The sequence below is a fragment of the Mus musculus genome, chromosome X (assembly GCF_000001635.26).
Source record: "Mus musculus strain C57BL/6J chromosome X, GRCm38.p6 C57BL/6J".
Classification (NCBI taxonomy): domain Eukaryota; kingdom Metazoa; phylum Chordata; class Mammalia; order Rodentia; family Muridae; genus Mus; species Mus musculus.
In genome coordinates this window covers 88,996,656-89,005,383 of record NC_000086.7, presented here as the reverse complement: position 1 = coordinate 89,005,383, position 8,728 = coordinate 88,996,656, and the positions used below count along the sequence as shown (strand labels likewise).

The 8,728-nt window shown below is 40.7% G+C and overlaps 1 pseudogene; it reads right to left on the bottom strand.

The window, feature by feature from the left end:
• Gm52479 lies at positions 3,228 to 3,360 on the bottom strand (annotated as a pseudogene).
• Between the last annotated feature and the right edge of the window lie 5,368 nt (positions 3,361 to 8,728).

Genomic DNA, 8,728 nt, shown 5'->3' with positions numbered 1-8,728 from the left:
TCGCTTTTATTTTTCATTCAGTTTGTTTATATTTGTATGCAGACCCAACTTTGCATACTTAAAATCTGCTTGATCACGTTGGAAAATCTTTTGGTTAATCAATTTGGTTAAGTAACAGGTCTTCATTTTGCAAACAGTCATTTAAATTTTTACTTGAAAGTGTATTGCAGATATAATCAAAATCTCTAAATAACATTTGATCAGCAAGTCTGACCTTAAACAATTGGAAGGCTTGCAAACAGGGATAAAGCTTTTGTGAGTGGAGAAAGCATACCACTTGCATAGAGTATTATCTACCAGTACCATAGATAATACCCATCTAGCTCATAACCATTCTTTCACAGTTGCCTGTGGGACAGGTTCAGCTCAGCTCATACCAGTAAGCTCCAGTTTGTGACCATTCCTTTGTGACTTCCTGCCTGACAGGTACTGGGCATGATTACCAGGAATTTCAAAATTTCAATCATGAATATATATATATATATATATATATATATATATATATATATGCATATATATGCATATATATATATATATAATTAAACACATATTCTATTATATTTATATTATATAAAATATTATGTATAATATAATTATATTAAAATATATGTATTATGTAAATTTACAAATAAAAACACATTTAACATATATAATGTGTTATACTATTTTAATTTAATATATTAGCTTAATATGATATATTGTATATTATGCATATTTGCCTTATTGCTTCTTCTGTGGTTGAACTACTTGATATAGTATGATGTTAAAGTAGCCTAGAAACATCTCATATGAAATAATATGAAACTGATAGATATTTTATGTACACAAAAGAAAAAGACAACAAAACATTTCATGCATAAATCCAAGATAAAAAATTTAATATCTGAAATAATGTACTAGTTAATATATTTTTATTTTTTAAAAGGTTATATACATGTATGTGCACAGGTGTATGTGTGTGTGTGTTTGTAAGTGTGTGTGTGTGTGTGTGTGTTTGTGTGTGTGTGTGTGTGTGTGTGTGTGTGTGTATGTGCCAGTTGTGTACAGATGTCTTTAGAGGCTATAATACTATGTCATATTAACTGGAGTTGGAGTTAGAGGTGGCTGTGATCCACTTGAAGATGGTGCTCAGTTTCAAACTCTGGTCCTTGAGAAGAGTAACATATACTATTAACTGCTTACCCATCTCTCCATCCCCTAATTTTTTCCATGCAATTGTTTTAAAATATTTTGACATTATCACATTTATTAATAGAGCACTTTGATTAGATGTACTACCCCAAATCTGCCTGATCCCTTTCTTCTAATTAGTCCCCAGCTTAACCTTGTATTCTTCTTTCCTTTTTTGATGATTTTGTTTGTTTTATTTTGTTTGTTTCTCCAGGTACCTTGCAAGCAGTAACAGCTGCTGAGGGTTGAAAATTTCAGTGCTGCTTAAAATGCCTATAATTGACTAAAGTTTATTTTCTAAATGTCAGGTAATTAAAGTAATTAACAGTGAAATAATTAGAAATTATGATCAACAGGAGGATCCTGCTGTCATTTTATATGTCATTTTATGCAGTATATACAGTTAGTTACCTTCTCAAAATATAATGAATGTGAAAAATATTTCTGATTAGTATTATATAGCTAGATAAAAATTAAAACAATATTTACTTCTTTAAGTTCATATATACATTACAAAATTTTAGCCTCTATAACCAAAATCACTTTGCAATAAAAAATAATAAACACATAGTCGAACTACAAATTTAAATAGGGTTAACATGAAAGTTATAATATGCTGAAAATACAAGGTATTATATATAGAGGTGCTTTTGAAAATGGTACATAATTCATTTGACACAGTTTATTAATTTCACTTCATTTTTGTTTTGTTTTCTTTTAAACAATTTCTTATTATGTAGTTCTGGCTTATCCAGAAATTTCTATCTACACCAGGCTAACTGGCCTCACACTCACAGATATCCTGCCTTTGTCTAACCATGTCTAGAAATACACAAACATAACCCCCCCACACACACACACAAACACACATACATACCCTACATACCCTGGCTGTCCTGGAACTCACTGTGTAGACCAGGCTGGCCTCGAACTCAGAGATCAGCCTGCCTCTGCCTCCCAAGTGCTGGAATTAAAAGAGTGTGCCAATACTGCCCAGCTGAAAATAAAAACAACCAAAAACAAACAAACAAACAAACAACCCCCCCAAAAAAACAACAAAAGAATCCTTAAACTTCTTTTACTCAATTGTAGGGCAATGGGCTATGCACAGACAGGCTGGTCTCCTGTAGAGTTGAGAGGTGGAACCCGAGTAGGATCCAGTGGTGATAATTCACCTACATGGGACAGAAGGTGTTCCCTCATGTCTCCTGGATAGCTGGCTCCTGTAGAAGTTACTGCCCCCACAGGTCCCACAGGAGAAGCATGTGGCTATTAGTCACTTAAACGATGTCCCAAGCTTCTGACCTTCGGGCTAGACACCTCCCAGTTACCTAGCAACAGCAAGATAACACAGCCCACTATAAGAGGGGCTGCTTGGCCCCCACCTCACTCTCTCCCTATTACTCTCTAAGCTTTTCTCTCTCTAAGCCTTTATCTTTCTTACTCTCTAACTCTCTCTTTTCCCCTTCTCTCCTCTTGACCATGGCCAGTTTCTCTCTTTTTACCTTTTCTCTTTCCCCCTACCTTTCTACAATAAAACTCTAAAACCATAGACTGTCTCTGTTCATCAAGGCCACTGTGCTTGGACAATGGGATAGGCCTTTTCCTAAAGAGCTGTGCATAATCTCCCATCAGAAGGCTTTCCTGTGCTCCAGCCAAGGACTGGATTTAGGACTCATGCCTGCATGGGAACCTTTCTTCCCATATCCCCTATACTGTTTTCAGATCCTCTGCCATATCCAGAATGGGATGACAGAGACTGAGAACCTGGTACCAGGGGCTGCCCCTTGCCCACCCCCTGCAGTGTGGGGTCAGTGGCTTCACATAGCCAGATGCCCACCCAGGGCCTCATCAAAAGCATCCAGCAGCCCTCCCGCATCCACCTGCACAGAGCACAGGAACTCTGGCCATAAGTGGGCTCTCTCACTCCCCTCTCTTCCCATATAAACACAGCCACATACTGAATATGAATGCTATTTTAAAGATTCTTAATTTTTCCCATTAACCATTAAAAACTTAAACACTATTATCTAGCTCATTTTTTTATTTTATTTAAAGAGGAGTGGAATATTGGATGACAATTTTACATATATAGAATTTCATATGGAGATCTGTAAAACATGTCTGAGAAAAGCATGAAAATTTTACTTATTTCTACACTTGATCTTAGCCAAAAGGCCGAGAAGCGATTACTTATTTCTGAAGTACGTGGTTAATTAACAATACCCTACATTGTTTTGTCATTTCTTGTTTTTGTTTTTGTTGTTGTTGTTGTTTTAATGTTCTTTGTACTTCAGATTGTTATCAAACTTCTTGCAGCCCCTTCCTCCCAAGTACAGGGCTGACAAGAATGAGCAGCTTTCTCTGTATGAATTTATTAGATATATTTTTCATTAGCATATTGCTTTTCCTCAATTGCTTTTTTGGTTTTTTTATTCCAATTTATTTTGTATTAGATATTTTCTTCATTTACATTTCAGATGCTATTCCGAAAGTCCCTTTTACCCTCCCCCTGTCCTGCTCTAAAACTACCCACTCCTGCATAGTGAACCTGCTATTCTCCTGTAATGGGGCATATGATCTTTGCAAGAACAAGGTCCTCTACTCCCAATGATGGCTGACTAGGCCCTCTTCTTCTACATATGCAGCTAGAGACACAAGCTCTGGGGGTACTGGTTAGTTCATGTTGTTGTTCCTCCTTTAGGTTTGCAGACACATTCAGCTCTTTGGGTATTTTCTCTAGCTCCTCCATTGGGGCCCCTGTGTTCCATCCAATAGATGGTTGTGAGCATCCACTTCTTTATTTTCCAGGCACCAGCATAGCCTCACATGAGACAGCTATATCAGGGTCCTGTCAGCAAAATCTTGCTGGCATATGCAATAGTGTCTGGGTTTGGTGGCAGTTTATGGAATGGATCCCCAGGTGGGGCAATCTCTGGATGGTCCTTCCTTCCATCTCCGCTCCAAACTTTGTCTCTGTAACTCCCTCTATGGGTATTCTGTTCCCCTTTATAAGGAGGAAGGAAGTATCCACACTTTGGACTTCCTTCTTCTTCCGTTTCATGTACTTTGCAAATTGGATCTTGGGTATTCTAACTTTCTGGGCTAATATCCACTTATCAGTGAGTGCATATCATCTGAGTTCTTTTGTGTTGTTACTTAAACGTGCTGATCTGATAGGATTCATGGGATATTTTTGTATCTGTTGAGGCCTGTTTTGTGACCAATTATATTTTGGAGAAAGTACTGTGAGGTGCTGAGAAGAAGGTGTATCCTTTTGTTTTAGGATAAAATGTTTTGTAGATATCTGTTAAATCCATTTCTTTTATAACTTCTGTTAGTTTCACTATGTGTCTGTCTAGTTTCTGTTTACAGGATCTGTCCAATGATGAGAGTGGGGTGTTGAAGTCTCCCAATGTTATTACATGAGCTACAATGTATGGTTTGAGCTTTACTAGAGTTTCTTTAATGACGGTGGATGCCCTTGCATTTGGGGCATAGATATTCAGAATTGAGAGTTCATCTTGGAAGATTATATCTTTGATATGTATGAAGTGCCAGTCCTTGTATTTTTTGATAACTTTGGGTTGGAAGTTGATTTTATTCGATATTGGAATGGCAACTCCAGCATGTTTCTTCTGACCATTTTGTTGAAAAATTATTTTCCAGCCTTTTACTCTGAGGTAGTGTTTGCCTTTGTCCCTGAGGTGAGTTTCCTGTATGCAGCAAAATGCTGGGTCCCGTTTATGTAGCCAGTCTGTTAGTCTATGTCTTTTTATTTGGGAATTGAGTCCATTGATATTAAGAATTATTATGGAAAAGAAATTGTTTTTTCCTGTTGTTTTTGTTGTTAGAATTGAGATTCTGTTCTTGTGGCTATCTTCTTTAGGTTTGTTGAAGGATTACTTTCTGACTTTTTCTAGGTTTGGGTTCCCCTCCTTGTGTTGGAGTTTTCCCTTTATTATCCTTTCAAGGGCTGGATTGTGGAAAGATATTGTGTGAATTTGGTTTTGTCATGGAATACTTTGGTTTGTCCATCTATGTTAATTGAGAGTTTGGCTGGGTATTGTAGCCTGGGATGCCATTTGTGTTCTCTTAGTGTCTGTATAACATCTGTCCAGGATCTTCTGTGTTTCATTGTCTCTGGTGACAATTCTGGTATAATTCTAGTAGGTCTGCCTTTATATGTTACTTGACCATTTTTCCTCACTGCTTTTAATATTCGATCTTTATTTAGTGCATTCGTTTTCCTGATTATTATGTGTTGGGAGGAATTTCTTTTCTGGTCCAGTCTATTTGGAGTTCTGTAGGCTTGTATGTTCGTGGGAATCTCTTTGTTTAGGTTAGGGAAGTTGAAGATACTTACTGGCCTTTTAAGTTGAAAATCTTCATTCTCATCTATACCTATCATGCTTAGATTTGGTCTTTTTATTTTGTCCAGGATTTCCTGGAAGTTTTGAGTTTCTTGCATTTTAAATTTTTGTTGTTGTGTCCATGTTTTCTCTGGAATCTTCTGCACCTGAGATTCTCTCTTCTATCTCTTGTATTCTGTTGCTGATGCTCACATCTATGATTCCAGATTTCTTTCCTAGGATTTTTATCACCAGAATTGTCTCCCTTTGAGTTTTCTTTATTATTTCTACTTCCATTTTTTAGATCTTGGACGGTTTTGTTGAATTCCATCACCTGTTTGGTATTGTTTTCCTGTAATTCTTTAAGGGATTTTGTGTTTCCTCTTTAAGGTCTTCTACCTTTTTTGCAGTGTTTTCCTATAATTCTTCGAGGGATTTTTGTGCTTCTTCTTTAAGGGCTTTTACCTGTTTAGCAGTGTTCTCTTGTATTTCTTTAAGTGAGTTATTAATACCCTTCTTAAAATCCTCTACCAACATCATGAGACATGATTTTAATTCCGAATCTTGCTTTTTGTGTGTGTTGAGGTATCCAGGACTCACTGTGGTGAGTGTACTGAATTCTGTTAGTAAGATTCTTATGTTTGCCTTTTGCCATCTGGTAATCTCTGGTGTTAGAAGTTCTAGGTGTGTTTGGCTAGAGCTTCTTCCTCCTGTGATTCTGTTAGCCTCTTTCAGCTCTCCTGGGAGTCCAACTCTCTAGTAAAACCCAGTGGTCAGAGATCTCTTTGCAGGCAAGCTCTCATCCTGCAGGGAAGGTGCTCAGAGGTCTGGAGCTCAGATCCACCCCTTGGCTGAAGATGAAGGCCTGAAGGAATCCTGTTCAAGAAGTTCTGTTGCTTCTGTTGCCCATATGTTCTCCTGTGAGGACTGGTCTCTGAGAGACCTGGGATAAAAGATTGTGTTCTCACCTGAGTCCCAGTGTCAAGGCCTTTTCTGGAGGCCAACTCTCCCCAGTGTTCCTAAGATCCTGGGTGTGCTAGGGTACCAGTGGAGGGGAGAGTCCTCTGGGGACTGTGGGACTGTCTGCTGAGTTCATGTACAAGGGTGGCACTGGGGCTGGCCCAGATCAGAAGACATCCCAGGTTCTGGTTGGGCGGGTTTCCAGTGTCCCTCTTCCTGCTGGCCCAAACCCCTCTGGGTTGTTTTGGAATAGATGTTTCATTCCACTCACCAGTGATCTCAACATCCTGGGTGTGCTAGGGTGCCTGTGGAGTGGAGAGTCCTCTGGGTACTTTGGGACCCTCTGCCAAATTTGGTCCCCCCCCCCTTTTTCAATTTCTACCTTAAAACTCAGAGACTTTCCAAGTATAGTGGCTTATTCTTAATTCTGAGTCAGGTCCATTTGTATTGAAATAAATTATGGCTCATTCCTGGGTGTAGTGGCACAGAGGCAGTCGGATCTCTAAGTTCAAGTACAGCCTGGTCTACAGAGTGAGTTCCAGGACAGCCAGGACTACACAGAGAAACCCTGTCTCAAAAAATATAACAAGAGCGGTCGCCATCTTGGTCCGGGACCCGCCGAACTTAGGAAATTAGTCTGAACAGGTGAGAGGGTGCGCCAGAGAACCTGACAGCTTCTGGAACAGGCAGAAGCACAGAGGCGCTGAGGCAGCACCCTGTGTGGGCCGGGGACAGCCGGCCACCTTCCGGACCAGAGGACAGGTGCCCGCCCGGCTGGGGAGGCGACCTAAGCCACAGCAGCAGCGGTCGCCATCTTGGTCCGGGACCCGCCGAACTTAGGGAATTAGTCTGAACAGGTGAGAGGGTGCGCCAGAGAACCTGACAGCTTCTGGAACAGGCGGAAGCACAGAGGCACTGAGGCAGCACCCTTTGTGGGCCGGGGACAGCCAGCCACCGTCCGGACCGGAGGACAGGTGCCAGTCCGGCTGGGGAGGCGGCCTAAGCCACAGCAGCAGCGGTCGCCATCTTGGTCCGAGACCCGCCAAACTTAGGAAATTAGTCTGAACAGGTGAGAGGGTGCGCCAGAGAACCTGACAGCTTCTGGAACAGGCAGAAGCACAGAGGCGCTGAGGCAGCACCCTGTGTGGGCCGGGGACAGCCGGCCACCTTCCAGACCGGAGGACAGGTGCCCACCCGGCAGGGGAGGCGGCCTAAGCCACAGCAGCAGCGGTCGCCATCTTGGTCCCGGGACTCCAAGGAACTTAGGAATTTAGTCTGCTTAGGTGAGAGTCTGTACCACCTGGGAACTGCCAAAGCAACACACTGTCTGAGAAAGGTCCTGTTTTGGGCCTTCTTCTTCGGCCAGGAGGAGGTCCAAATACAAGATATCTGCGCACCTTCCCTGTAAGAGAGCTTGCCAGCAGAGAGTGCTCTGAGCACTGAAACTCAGAGGAGAGAATCTGTCTCCCAGGTCTGCTGATAGACGGTAACAGAATCACCAGAAGAACAATCTCTAAACAGAGTCAACTATAACTACTAACTCCAGAGATTACCAGATGGCGAAAGGTAAACGGAGGAATCTTACTAACAGGAACCAAGACCACTCACCATCACCAGAACCCAGCACACCCACTTCGCCCAGTCCAGGGAACCCCAACACACCTGAGAACCTAGACCTAGATTTAAAAGCATATCTCATGATGATGGTAGAGGACATCAAGAAGGACTTTAATAAATCACTTAAAGAAATACAGGAGAACACTGCTAAAGAGTTACAAGTCCTTAAAGAAAAACAGGAAAACACAATCAAACAGGTAGAAGTCCTTACAGAAAAAGAGGAAAAAACATACAAACAGGTGATGGAAATGAACAAAACCATACTAGACCTAAAAAGGGAAGTAGACACAATAAAGAAAACTCAAAGCGAGGCAACACTAGAGATAGAAACCCTAGGAAAGAAATCTGGAACCATAGATTTGAGCATCAGCAACAGAATACAAGAGATGGAAGAGAGAATCTCAGGTGCAGAAGATTCCATAGAGAACATCGGCACAACAATCAAAGAAAATGGAAAATGCAAAAAGATCCTAACTCAAAATATCCAGGAAATCCAGGACACAATAAGAAGACCAAACGTACGGATAATAGGAGTGGATGAGAATGAAGATTTTCAACTCAAAGGTCCAGCAAACATCTTCAACAAAATTATTGAAGAAAACTTCCCAAATCTAAAGAATGAGATGCAT